The sequence below is a fragment of the Canis lupus genome, chromosome 14, assembly GCF_048164855.1.
Source record: "Canis lupus baileyi chromosome 14, mCanLup2.hap1, whole genome shotgun sequence".
NCBI lineage: Eukaryota > Metazoa > Chordata > Mammalia > Carnivora > Canidae > Canis > Canis lupus.
Window position 1 is genome coordinate 42363938 of NC_132851.1, and position 15041 is coordinate 42378978.

The 15041-nt window shown below is 35.4% G+C and overlaps 1 long non-coding RNA gene across 1 annotated transcript in view; it reads left to right on the plus strand.

The window, feature by feature from the left end:
- Positions 1–15041, plus strand: part of LOC140603457 (uncharacterized) — a 53213-nt gene that overhangs the window by 5788 nt on the left and 32384 nt on the right. The window lies entirely within an intron of this gene.

A 15041-nucleotide genomic window follows, 5' to 3' on the forward strand; every position in this document is an offset into this window, starting at 1 on the left:
CCTAATATCTTGGGGTTAGGGGAAGGCCTTTGTACAAGTGGCTTTGACAGTTCGGAGGCTATAACAGAAGATCATAAATTGGAGCACTTAAATAGAAATTTATTTCTCAGTTCTGGAGGTTGGTAAGTCCTAGGTCAAGGTGCCAGCAGATCCAGCATCTGGTGAGAACACTCTGAGTTGGGAGAGCTGTCTTCTTATTTTAATTTCACATGGTGGAAAGAAAGATTCTTTCTTTTCTTTCTTTCTTTCTCTTTCTTTCTTTCTTTCTTTCTTTCTTTCTTTCTTTCTTTCTTTCTTCTTTTCTTCTTTCTTTTCTTCTTTCTTCTTTCTTTTCTTCTTTCTTTCTTTCTTTCTTTCTTTCTTTCTTTCTTTCTTTCTTTTTCTTTCTTTCTTTCCTTCCTTCCTTCCTTCCTTCCTTCCTTCCTTCCTTCCTTCCTTCTTTTCTTTCTTCCTCTTAAGACAGAATCACATTTTATTTTTATTTTTTTTTAATTTTAATTCTCATCTCTTTCATTTATTATCAGAACATCAATCCCACTCAGAAGGGCTCCACCTAATTACTTCTCAAGGGCCTTACCTCTTAATATCATTACACTAGCAGTTAGTATACAATCTATTAATTTTGGTGTTGGAGGCAACACAAACATTCAGTTCATGCAATAGAGCTAATTATCAGATGACCATCAATGATGCTACTGCAGATGCCCAAATTATATTAGTTCATTGAAAAATAGAGTTAATCATATACAATTCCATATACTATTTCCCTGGAGATCCTGATTGATTCAAGATGTTTAATATGCTCTATTAGTAAGATTAGTAAGATAATTGAGTGGTAAAAGAAAAATATATACAATATAAACCACCAATGTTTTGCACTACTTTATCCATGCTTCTCTTATTCTCCCCACTGAGTTAAAACACTACTCATCGATGTAAAAGAAAGAAACAAATTAAACATTTTGTAGAGACACTTCAATATTATACATATATATAAGAAACATCAGTTTCTTTTAAAAAGTTATTTAAAGCTAAGGTCCTTCATTACCAGAGAAAGGACATATTTTAGGATTCGAATTCTCAGCATGAGAAGGCTGCCCAAATGTCCAATACTTATTGGTGTGCAGGTGCAGCTTTAACTGTTCCATACCAGAGTGGTTCTCACAACTGGTGCTCCTCACTTTAGTGTGTTTGTATGATACTGACTCAGGAAATGGTAGATGTTATTGAAAGACTGACTGCTTAGTCTAATGAAGAATAGCCTTATATACAAAGCAAAACAAAAATCATCAGACCAGCTCTTGTGCTGTTATTTGAGTCAAGATCAAAGATAAGGCAAAGATTAAATATGTCCTTGGGTCATCAGCAAAACCTAAGAACTAACTTTTTAAAAAATTATGTGAACAAGGGTTCTTTTTTCTTCACAACCTCGCCAACATTTCTTATTTCTTGTCTTTTGATTCCAGCCACTCTGACAGGTGTCAGGTATCATCTCATTGTGGCTTTGATTTGCATTTCCTTGGTGATTAGTGATGTTGAACATCTTTTCACGTGTCTGTTGGCAAATTGTACGTCTTCTTTGTAAAACACCATGGAGGTTCCTCAAAAAAGTAAATCTCCTCCCCTTTAAAAAAAGAATTGATAATTTATATTTTATTTCAGTTATATTATAGGATTTTCCAGGAATTATTTATAATAATGCCTTAGCTAAAAGATTTTTATTGTGATGTTATTAAAAAGTCCAGAAGAGATTTTAGTTCCTATGAGAATAGTTGTTATAATTTGTTCAGATTTTAAAAAATCTTTTCATGGAGCAAAGCAATGAAGACTTAAAATTTCATATTAAATATTCTCATCTGTCCTAAAAAAAAAATTATGATTGTGACAGAGTCCTCAAGATAATATGAATTGATTTTAATCTGAAATGTTTACTGTGCTTATCCTGGCTCACTTTGCCACGTATGTGTTATTGGGCACTATCTTAGGCACCGTATGACAACAGGACCATTAGATTGCCAAATACATACAGGAAGGAAAGGAGTAATGTTACATTCTAAAATTCCTATACTATCTACTTTATAAACAATATTGTAATAATCTCTCAGGGTGGCTAAAATATTTAGTTTAAGAAGCTGTGATTCTAGGGACACCTGGGTGGCTCAGTGATTGAGCGTCTGCCTTTAGCTCAGGGCGTGACCCCGGGATCCCAGGATCGAGTCCCCCATTGGCCTCCCCACAGGGAGCCTGCTCCTTCAACTGCCTGTGTCTCTGTGTCTCTCTCTGTGTCTCTCATGAATAAATAAAATCTGAAAAAAAAAGTTGTGATTCTTTTTATATAACAGATCTCTTTTAATGCAGCAGATGTTTGCTTCTTTTTAGAAATTTGCATAGAATTTCAAATTTGAGCCACCCAGGCTCTCAGAAGTTGTGATTCTAGGGAGCTCTGGAATGTACATCTCATTTTCCCTCTTGAACAAAAGTCTAGTTTTGGTTCCCCCACCCCTTCTTGATCCCAGTTGAAAAATGATAAGGAATCAGAGTGAAGTCCTTCAGTAATTTTTATCAGTAAGAAACTATTATGCTGAAACATTCATATGCTGCCTTCTTACCATTGCCACAAGTGCCACAATGTATTTGTAATCAGATAAAGTTGGGACATGTGTCATTCATTACTGCATTTGTATTGGGCATCTACATTAGATGGGTGATAGGAATAAACAGTGGCCAAAAACTTGCTCTATTTCTATCCTGGAATAATTGAAAATGCAGTGGGAGAGTATCCTGGAATGAATATTGTTTCCCCCAGATTTATGTCAAAACAGATGTGAATTTATTTGGAAGTAGGATCTTTGCAGATGCAATTGGTGAAAATGAGGTCATACTGGATTATAGTGAGCCCTAAGTTCCACCAGTAGTGTCCTTATGAGAAGGCTATGTGAAGATACATAGCAAAGAAGGTCATGTGATAATGGAGGCAATAAAGTGGTATTTCTACACACCAATGGATGCCAAAGGTTGCCAGCAATGCACATCAAGTTAGGAGAGAAGCATGGAGCAATGTTATGGACTAGATATTTCTATATCCCCTCATAATTCATATGTTGAAATCCTAACCCCCAATGAGATAGTATTTGGAAGAGGGTCTTGGGGAAGTAATTAGGTTTAGATAAGGTCATGGAAGTGTCATCCAAATGACAAGAGCATTGTTTTTATAAGAAGAGAAAGGCATTAGTCTTCCTATCATGTGAGGCTATAGCAAGAAGATCACAGTCTGCAAAAAAGGAAGAGTATTCTCACTAGACAAGAGGTTGGCCAGCTCCTTGAACTTAAACTTTGTAGCCTCCAGAACTGTGAGAAATACATTTCTGTTGTTTAAATCACCTTTTATGATATTCTGTTGTAACTGTCCTAACCAAGACAGACACTGGCACTGAGAAGTGAGTGTCTGTTTGAAAGCAGAAAATGTGAAAGCAGCTTTGAAAAAGGGTAATGAGTAGAAGCTGGAAAAAAAATTGAGATGCATGCTAGGAAAAGCTGAGATTGCCATGGAGTGACTTTTAAAAGTGACTCTGATGAGAGTTTTTTTCTAAGGAGGTGTTGTAGGAGTGGCTTGGTTCCTAGTAAAATGCAAGAAGAAGGAAAGGAATTGAAGAAGGAACTGTTCAACAAAGAATGAGAACTTAGAGATTTGGAAAATTTGTATCCAATCCATATTGCAAGAAATTCTTATTTGCAAGGATTTGCAAAATCTTGCAGAGAAAGCATTCTCTCTCTCTCTCTCTCTTTAAAGATTTATTTACTTATTTGAGAGAGAGCAAGAGCATGAGCTGGAGAGGCAAAGGGAGAGGAAGAAAGAATCTCAAGCAGACTGCACCAAGTGGCAGGATGCAGGGCTCCGTCTCACTACCCTGAGATCACAGCCCTGAGATCATGCCTTGAGCCAAAACCAAGAGCTTAAGGCTTAACAGAACTATGCCACCCAGGTGCCCCAAGAAAGCATATTCTGACGAGAGCATCAAGGGTGTGGCTGTGCAAACATTTAGGGGATTAGTATGGATGTGACCCACGAATGTCATGAGCAACCCTAGCAGGAATGGAAAGGTATTGAACTGAATGGAAAGGTATTGAGATAGATTGAAAGAAGGCTGTCACACTTAGACTTTCCAGGACAAGGTGCTAAGATTATTGTTAGGAGTCAGTTGGATAGGTAGTCAGAGCCAGAGCCTCCAGCAAGAAAATACGGAGTCAGGACAGCTAAAATAAAATAGCACCAACATCCTGTTTCATAGCTAAGGCAGGACTGCACTAGTATTCTCTTTTGCAGCCTTTGCAGAAATGACTTCTACGAAACGTCCTAAAATAAGATACTTAAACACAGAAGCATATGTCACTCTCACAGACAAGGGGCAGTTAAAACTTCAGCCCCCAGATGTCAGAAAAATTACATATATTATTTTCAATAATCTCTAGGCTCATATTTTATGTAGAATTGCAATATTTTAAAATAGTAATTCTCAATTATCTCTTTTATTGCTTCTTATTTCAGTGACACAACCAGAATGACACAAATCAATGAAAAAATAGAAAATGATGAGACTATAGACAAATTTTTAAAGTTCTAGGCTAGCTCTAAAACCCATGTAACTTATTTAGATGATATGTTTGAATATTAAACGTGCAAAAATTGCCTGATTTATTTTCAATTTGGTGTCTAATTTCAATTGAGAAAAATAGTGCCAGAGAAACTTTATGAGTTAGCTATAATTATCTAATTTATTTTATTAGCTGAATATGACTGTGGAAAATTTAAATAAGACACTTAAAATAGTTACTCTAAAAATATAACAAATTAGCATGACAAATAGCTTTTCTACAGCTAGGCAGGGTGGCTGCCAGAAGGACTTCCTTTCCTGTAGAAGGATTTTCCCAAGAAGTTGTTCGTTTCCAACTAAATTCTGTGCATTTGAGCAAACTTTGGTTGTTTTTCATCAATAAAAACAGACATGTATACTTTATTTCAAATTGTCACAGTCTCATGGTTTCCTAATTGATGTATTTTAGTTTATAGAAGCAGTAGAAATAAAGTCGGAAGAAGGTCAACTTTTTCTCACTCTTGGTTAAGAAATTACTGAGACTTGTTAGTTTTTCTGTGACTTGAAGGTATTCAATCCCATGGGGTTAAGGCCACATTTATTAAAATTGATTTTTATGAATAAAAAAAATTAAATAGGGCATAAATCCAAACATTTTCAGAGATCTTTCAAAAAATAAAAAGAAAAAGAAAGAAGAGCTAAGAAAGACACATACAAAAGGTAAGGAATAATAGATAAATCCACCTAAAATAGAGGTCTACAAGAAAACTGGAGAACAGAGAACACGAGATAATTTAATATCATAAATTTATATTATATATAAATAGGGAAAAATATAATCAAATCCATCAGAGCCATCTCCAGAGCCCATTATGAGCACAGACTCAAGTGGAGACTTGGTGAAAAGGAAAGGCAAAAGTCTAATATATAACAGATAAATACATCTCAGCAAGAGAACAGCTTGCCATGCACTGGGAAATACTGGGATCACAATCAAGAACTGATAGATCAAAGGACCAGCTTCTGAGAAATCCAAAGGCAAGTTCTTGAAGCGCACAAGAACAGAAGCAGCATGTTGCTTGGAATGAGGAGACCAGGATAGGACTTGGATGCTGTATCCCTTTGATATGTAAAGAACAGTTATTAAATAATAGAAATTAAGATTAAGAAAGGAAATTCAATTACAAGGTTAGAAGGTGTACCAACCTTCCTAAAGAAAGGTGCCCTTGAATAAAACAACCACAACAAAAAGCTAGTCATTTACTAGCTTAAGTTGGGTTTCCTAGATGAAATGGGCCCAAATGAGAATCCCTGTGCAAGTGAGATGTGAAATGAGTGGTCCCAGGATAAACTGGAAGGAAAAAGCTTCAGAGCACTGGAAGGAGACAGGAAGAAAAGCATGATCGGGAAGGGGAAGATGTTAAGCAAGGCTGTAGTTTCAAGTGATGTTCATATTCATCCCATCCTACAGGAACTCTGGTGCATAAATGAACCATAAACTTATTGTATCCCTTGAGGGTACTGGTTTGCTTGCTGTAGGTCTTCACAGATCGGTCATTGGGTTAGCACGGGGAAATGGCAATTTCCAGGTGATACAGCTCCAGTTATCCGAGAGCAAGCCCCTTGGAGAAATTTGAAAGTGTGAAATTTGAAAGTGTGAGAAATTTGAAAGTGTGAAAGTATATAAGCAGCAATACCCACAGCGCCTAAGGGAGGATGCACCCAATCAGCAAAGAGATTCTATGATATCTAAGCAGAGCACCGAGAATGGCTACTGCAGGCAAATCCCTGACCACTCTCTACATAAAAGTGTATTGAGACATTTGAATATAAACAGGAAGTAAAAACTAATAGAAGATAGATCGAAATATTTTAGCTGATGAAAATGCTTTCCATCAAACAACAAAAAGCAGAAGAAAACTATGACCACAACACTTGAATAGAATTAAATATCGTTTATCAGGCACTTACAGATAAGAAAAAGTAATTGAACACATGAATCAAAGTTTATAACATAAGTGGAAAAAACCCTCAGAATCTGTGAAATGAGAGCCCATTTAGACTCAGGAAAAGAAATGGGAGAAAGAGAAAAAGTAACTTTAGAAAAATTAAATTATAAGGTGTCAGAATAAAATACATTTGACTGAAGATATAATAAGAGTCTTGAAAAATTACATGAAAATATCTCTGAGAACAAAATGAAATAAATAAAAAGGTGAAAAGATTCAGACAAGGCAATTGATGCAGAGAACAGGAAAGACAGTCCGTTGTACATATAATTTTAGTTCTTAAAAAGCAAAAATAATGAGGCAGATGTAATACTTAAAACTTTAGTTCACAAAAAAATTCTGGAAATAAATGACTCAATTTGAAAAATCACCATATACCTGAGACAAAAATGTACTAGAACAGAAAGTTATGAGAAACAGACTAATAAAACTATTAGACTTCAAACATTAAGAAAAAAAATTGACCAAGTTGCAAAAGAAAGGACACTGGATTTTCTTCAACTTCTCAGTCATATTTTAAAAGCAACCAAATGTGGGCCAAGGATTTTATAGTGAGCTACGTTGTTCTTAAAGTATCAAGTACATAGGAAAATAGCTTTAAATATACAAGAGCTCAGGAAAGACTGTCTCAGGAGGCATTCCTAGGAGGAGGAATCGCTGTTAGAGGAGAAGCTTTATTCAAACAAGAGATTATCAAACACCACAAAAGACAAAGAAGTAGACTTGGACAAATGAAGATATAATTTTTATTTAAGTACGTTGATTTCACATCACGAAATGCCAAAATAATAAATAAATTTCACGTCACAAAATGCCAAATAAATTTGGAATGGGTTTTGCTCCAGAGCTAGAAAAGTGTATTCTAAAGTTTAAATTTAAAAAATAAAAAAAAAAATAAATAAATAAATAAATAAATAAATAATAACATGCTACTAGCATAACACAGAAGGAACTGGGGGAAAAAGAAGCATTGAAAGAGCTCTGTCCATAGAATTAGTAGATTTTGAACATATTATAAATCCTCAATTTAAAAAAAACAAAGTGTAGGGGCACCTGGGTGGCTCAGTGGTTTAGCATCTACCTTTGGTTCAAGTCGTGATCCTGGGGTCGTGGGATAGAGTGTCCCTTAAAATATGGGAAACACAAAATCGCACTGTGATCATCTTTCCCAGCTATTAGATTGGACACAGATTGGCAATACCCTGTGAGGAAACAGGGACTCTCTTACACTGATGGGACTTTAAAATAGTGTCTTTCTTTGGAGGGACGTTCAGCAGCATATAGCATTAAGTATGTAAGTATTTATCCATTTACTCAACAATTCTGCTTCTAGGAATTGAATTCCGTCAGTTTAAAGCAACAAGAAACTAAAACGACAAACATTATGTATAATGTTAATCATTTTGAAATTAGTTATAATAGCAAAAATGCTGAGAATATCCTTAATTCTCATGCGGAGAGCAGCTGACTCATCTGTCCTTTCTGTACGTCCTTTTGTCCACAATGGCGTACTATGTGTCTTTATTTTATTTATTTATTTATCTACTTACTTATTTACTTATTTATTTTTCTATGTATCTTTTAAAAAGAAAAGAAATATGAATATTTTGTGTTTGTGTGTGTGAAGAGAGAGAGAGAGAGAGAGAGAGTTTAATGGTTTAGAATAATGGATTTAGCAGATTTTGACAGACCAGAGATGATAGATTAAATAGATGATAATAGATTGAAGATAGATATACAGATAGGCAGGCAGGTGAATAAATGGATAGACACATGAGTGAATAGATCTATACATCTATATCTATATTTATTTTGATATCTAGAAGGGTGACCAAATGGGCAAAACATGAACCACTGGTGAACCTCAGCAAAAGGTCTAGGCGTATTAGTTGTATTTACTTCAAATCACATGAAACTGCAGATATTTGAGCAGTTTTAACCTATAAAAATAGCAGTTCCATAGAGTTCAGCCTAGGCAGAAGGGATGCTCCTATACTTTTCACCTAGTCCACTGATGTTTTTGTAAATTAAAAACAGTCTTATACGCTTCACCTACCCAATTCTTTCAACTTTTCCAAAGGTCTGAAACTTTTCAAACAAAATGTTGCAGACCTTAACAAAAATGCATTTTTCTCAAAAGGTCTGAATATCCTTAACTCTATGGGGGGGTAATAAAGAGGGAAGGGAATCACAGTTGTAAAGGACGGGCTTTGTCCTATGAGTCCTTTGAGCCCTTACCTTGATGTATAAAGGGATGATTCAAAGGAATTAAGGGACATGGGTAAGTTTCTATACTTTGAAAAGTTTATGCAGCTAATAAGTGACAGGAAACTCTTCCCATAGAATCATGAATAGAACACGGTTCTCTATTAATTTTTGCTTGTGGACTGGAAATTAAAGGGCTTGATGATAGAAACCTAAAGCTGAAATGACGTTGGGAAATTTCCGCAGTCATGGACAACCCAACCTGTAACAGCAATCACCTAAATTTTTCTAAATGCGTTCCAAATTCATTTTATGCAGTTTAACTTTTCATCTATTGATCTTAGATTATATCTCACATATTTCTAATATTGAAAGCAAGTCCTTAACTGATGCGTTGTTCTGGGTGAAAAGTGCTCTGGTGCATCCTCACTGGCCGTCTGCTTTCCCGGCCCTTCTTCCTCACTTCACACCTAGGATCCTCAAAATACATGTCATTGGCCTCTAGTCGGAGAACGGCAGTCTGCTGATCAAACACTCAGTGTCATTTACCATCTGGCAAATTCTTCCATGGCTTACAAAGTACAGTTTCTTTTCTTGTCATCAATTTCTCAGTGTCAGAACTAGATCTTCTAGGAATGGGGAAAAAATATTGCCGTTCGCACAGAATCTCAAGTGTCAAACAGAGAATGTACATTTCAGCCTATTTACCAAACTTGTAAAGTTTTGAGATTCTGGAAATTCTCTTTTAATGTACAGGTGGCTAACTGGTGGGTGGTGCAGTAGGAAAAAGAACAGAAAGAGAAAAGCAGGTCGTACCATCCAGAACCCAACCCAGACCTTCAGCACTTTCTCCGCATGGTTGGGGTTACTAGAATCTAATAGGTTATATCTAAGGTTGTAAAAAGCCTTACTCAGATAAAAACCCTTACTCTTTTTAACGTTGTTTATATTTAAAAAGCAGAGTATGGCCGGAGATCTATTTCAAATGCAGTAAGCTTCATACTGATTTTGATGTGTCTTGAAGTTGAAAATGATATGCACATTGAGAATCTGCAACTGGCATGTTAATGTTGCATCAGCCAACATGGGCACTCATGATGCAGAGACGCAGGCAAGGGTCAAGACTGGGAAGAAACGTCCTTGCACAAAGCCTTAAAGTCATGGCTCCGGGTAACATGGAGAAAGTTGAGGTAGAGAGACATACAAAAACCTGAATATTATCTTCTTGTAAAGGAACATCCTGGGATGAGGAGGGATTGATCTGAATTTAAAGTTCCTTGCAGAGTGACGGAAGAGGTATTTGATGCATCAAGACATTCTAAGGGAACAGTTGCTCTAAGATAAGTTACAGACTCATGAAAACACAACCATTTCATCCCAGGTGGTTAAAAGGACCCTAGTTCTTGGCTGTGCAGCCAACATGGGCAGTCCCTTGTCTTTAGGAAGCCACTTTTCTCTTGCAGCACATGATTGCTCTAGAGAAGCCTTCGGGAAGTCATGGCTGGTTGCGCGGATCGCTTTGTTATCTGCAGATTTGGGGCTTTTGTGGAGTTCTGGCCTTTTGTCATCATTTGTGTTTGTTTGGCTGCTTTCGGGGCCGGCCCATTGCTGTCTGCCAGGCCGGTGTTGACAGTGCTCCCTGGCGTTACTCATGTTGGCTGCAGAGTTCACGTTCTCACATATAAGGGTTCTTCTTCCAGGGCAAGACTTGCAACAGCCATGACTAGTTCCTAAAGTATTAAATATGCAAGACTTGAAATTTTAAGGTGATCCATTGACATTAGTTATCAGGAATAGTATTTTTTTTTTTAGAAAAGAAACATCAGAACCGACACAATTTTTGTTCCTCTTCAGTTGCTTCCACTGAGTGATAAGGGGATTGTCGGTCCTGGAGAGTCAGCAGCTCTGTGGGAGCAGTCGAGAGGGCCAGGGGAAGCTCTAGTTTTAGGTTCTAAAGAAGCAGCTTCCTTCCTGAGGCATCTCTTATACCCCCAGGAAGCTCCTAAAGTGCTCTTCCTCCTCCAGACCATCGCCCTGGTCGGTGCCCCTGCTCTCCTCATCTCTTAACAGAACTATAGTTCCTCGGGAGCCCAGCTCACACCATGTAGTTGCATCCCTGAGAGATAGAACCTAGACATGTTAATTAATATGAGCTTGGCAATGGACAACCGTTTGATGACTTAACAAGACATTTCAGTACCCTTGTAAAACATTTGATTAGGTCCACAGTTTTCTAAATTACAAGGTAAATGGTCATGCTTTTGAAGAATCCAGAAGAGCTCTATCTTCCTTGCTTTTGTTTCCTATTTCCCTCTATGCCCTGAATACGTGTGAACTTTCAGAAAAAGTTATATTTTCCTTGCGTCACGTGGATATTCTTATTAGAACTTATAATTAAATACCTCTTCGGCTTTGTAGCTAAAGGAGCTTGAAGCCATGTAGCAGTGTACCCAATTTCCATTAAGTTGTCTTGCTCACAGCTTTTAATATAAACAGAGTAACATATTTTCCTCCGGCAATTTGAATGAGTTTTCTTCAATTTACAACTTCAAGAACCTGTATATGAAATTCATATATGACCTGCTTGCTAGTCTGCCGTAAATCCAGAGTTTTCTAAGCAATTTAGATTTTATTTTACTTGACAACTAAATTTTATTTTAATTTTAAAAGGTGTTAGCGAGGCTGTTTGACTACTCTTCAAAAAATTTTATGCATGCAAGATGTTATGATTATCCATATTAAGGGAACAAGTTCACCAAGATGCCATATTCTTGGTATCCAATTAAATAAAAAAAAAAAAAAACATGTTTTATACTTTCATTTCTTTCATAAAAGAGAGTTCTAAGGAAATACTATTTGGAGCTAACTTATATTAAGGATAAAAATATATCCACAAATTATTTTAAAGTTTCATGTACAAATGTGAAGATTTTATTGAATTCTACGTAAAACTCGAAGATCTGCCTACTATTACAAATCGCTTAAACATGTTTATTGAATGCCTACTATGCAAATCATAAAAGTACTAATTCTTACAAGTGTAATTTTTTCTGACAACTAATAAAAAAACTGAATGTTTTTGTGTTTTATTTATTTTAAAATAGCATGTCCTGGAATATGAAAACCAAAATTTATTTTGTAATACATTATTCATATAAGCAATCGATTAGACACTTATCCTTTAAAATTGAATAAAATATTTATAGCATACTTGGTTCAAAATGTTTTATAAATACATAGATAAATATGTCTTAGAAAAATATTAGGGTAATACTAATGGAAATAAATCTTACGTGGACCTATTTCCAGGAAATGTTTCAAAAGACCAAGTAGTTGAATAATTTGCCCATGGATGTCTTTATCATTTAGTATCTTTCCTTTTTTCCTCCTTGGTAAGTCAGCTGCCAGTCCCAGGTTAAGATCGAGAAAAACAATCTCCTGGGAGTCCTTGGGTGTTGAGTATATTGGTCTCACTCACAGACATATCTGAAAATTAAGGCAAACTTTCTCTCTTCCCTGCTTGCTGAAATGAAAGGCTAGACAACTTCAAAGTACATGTCTACTTTCCTTTCCAGCCAATCAAGAAGAACATCTTTGTGAAGATTATGCTACATTTCCCAACCTTGGATTATTTGATAAATCTATGAAAATTGTATACATTTAGAAGATTTTTCAAAGCTTAGCATAGAGTATCAAGATGCTTCATAAAACACAGTATCTTCCTTAAGCACAAAATGCTAAAAGTGATGAAATTACAATGGACTCTGGGATAAGGCTGCACAAAAGATGGAGATAAGCTCAACAATATCACCCTCTAAGTAGTTTCCTCTGCTTATGATTCAAGTTTTTTTCTTCTTTTTTTAAATTATGAAATTATTATTCATAATAATAACAATATTTAATGAAATATGAAAGTTAGTATATCTGGAGTTCATTATAACATTTTGGAAATTTCTCTGGGTTACTTTTAGCCTGTTACATGCTTATTTCCACAGTGGAAGATTTCATGTAGACAGTCAGGCTTCCACCTAAAGATCTAAGGACTGATCGTTCCCATTACTGCCAATGCAGAATGCTGAAATAAATTATTTTTATTTAAGATGGAAGTAGCAAAGTTTTAGACCATATGACAAAGTTCAAAATGTACGGTGGTATCACAATTAACTCCAGCCTAGCTACTAGGCTGGATAGAGTGTTGTTCAAAAAAGCAGTAAATATGACTCTAGAAGTGAGTGTGAGAATTAAAGAAAAAAAATTATAGAGAAAGAGTATGCAAGAAAATCCCCCCCTCCATTAAAACTGCTCTTGAATATCTTTTCTTCCACTCTGACTTTCATCTTTAGGCTGACACAAAAGTATCAGTAACTTTAGGTTACCACAAAAGTTTTTTTTTTTTTAAGTTTTATTTATTTATTTGAGAAAGAGACAGAGAGAGAGAAAGAGTGAGTAGGAGGGAGAGGGAGAGAGAATCTGAAGCAGACCCAGAGCTGAACACAGAGCCCTACAAGGGGTTTGATCTCACTACCTTGAGATCATGACCTGTGCAGAAACCAAAAGTTGGATGCTTAACAAACTGAACCAGATGCCCCAAAATATTTCTTTAATATTTGCTTTAAATGAAGTCACACAAGGTTTCTTTTTTCTTTTCTTTCTTTCTCCTTTCTTTTTTTTTCTTTCTTTCTTTCCTTCTTTCTTTCTTTCTTTCTTTCTTTCTTTCTTTCTTTCTTTCTTTCTTTCCTTCCTTCCTTCCTTCCTTCCTTCCTTCCTTCCTTCCTTCTTTTTTCTTTCTTTCTTTCTTTCTCTCTTCTTTCCTTTTTTTAACATAAGGGACATAAAACTCAAAAAAGTCAAATAATTTGACAAATATATTTTATGAAATATTCATTTAAATTATCACCATCTCATAAAAACCAGCTCTCTTGAGTTTGTAAGAAATATCATGAGTATTTTTTACCACTGGAAAAACAGGGTACAACTGAAGATTAAATAAATATTTGTCAGTCACACTATTTTCTTCATCTTTGGTACTGGGATATTATTGTAATCTATCACAGGGTCTGTACAAGTCACTCTTTTGCAGTGGAATTGAGAATGCAAAAGAGGAAGTAGAAGGATAAAATAAATAGTTGGAAGAAGAACTTAAAAATATGAGATTACTGCAGGGAAAATCATTCAATTACTTCTTCTAAGGACAAAGAAAAAATAAAATGACATTTGAGATTTAAATCTGAAATTAAGACAATATTGAGTGTTTTTATGGAGCAGAATAATATGCCAAGATGGTGCTTTAAGTCCCTTTCTAAGGATTCCTTAGGAGTGAAAAAGATTGTCAGGCACCTATTTTAGGAATAATTTTGCCTAAGATGCAGGAGATAGACTAAATAACCTCTCAAGGTCCCTTTGTTCCAATCTTTAAATAATTATTTAAATGAAATCAAGAATTAAATGCCTGCTTTGACTTGCAATATCTCGGTGCACTGACCTGGGCTTTGTAACTTAATATCTATGAGTACTAATCTATTTTAACTAGATAGGAACAGAAAAAATGAATTGCAAAACATGTTAATGAGATCAAAGATCTCAATATATCTTGCATGGTTCCAAGACCCAGAGGTCAAAATCCAGAAGGAGGAGGAGTGAAGTGGAGGAGAATGAAAAGGAGGAGCTTCATACAGAGTTGAGCTTTTAAATGCAGATGCTGTGAATGAGGGCTGAACCTAATTATATTTCACTGTGTACGTGATGAAAATGCACCCTTAGTTGAAAACCCTCTTTTCTATGGGTCGTTATAACTGAACAAAGTTACATTTCAACTGAATGAAGATTTTATTTCCTTATTGTGACCTCACAGTAGCCACTTCCAATTATAAAAATTATCGTCTGAATAACAGTGACAACTCATTAAAACTGCCATCCCTACATGAATAAGTACCACTAACTTTTATTCATATCCTTCACATTATCAAATACTGTTTTTTTTTTTAAAGTATAAGATTTCGAGATTCTTCTTTAACCGTCATTCGTATCATAGGCTGATACTAAAAGAGGAATGAAAATTCAGTTTGGGGAGATGAATCTGTAGTAGACACATCAATTTATAATTTCACATTAAAAAATAACGTTGGTGATGCTTCACAATTTGATTCTTAGATTACTCTTCCTTAAATCAAACTGACTTCTCTCTTTTTAACTATTGTGTGAATAGTTCCAATGATAAATTATAACGTAAAAAAAT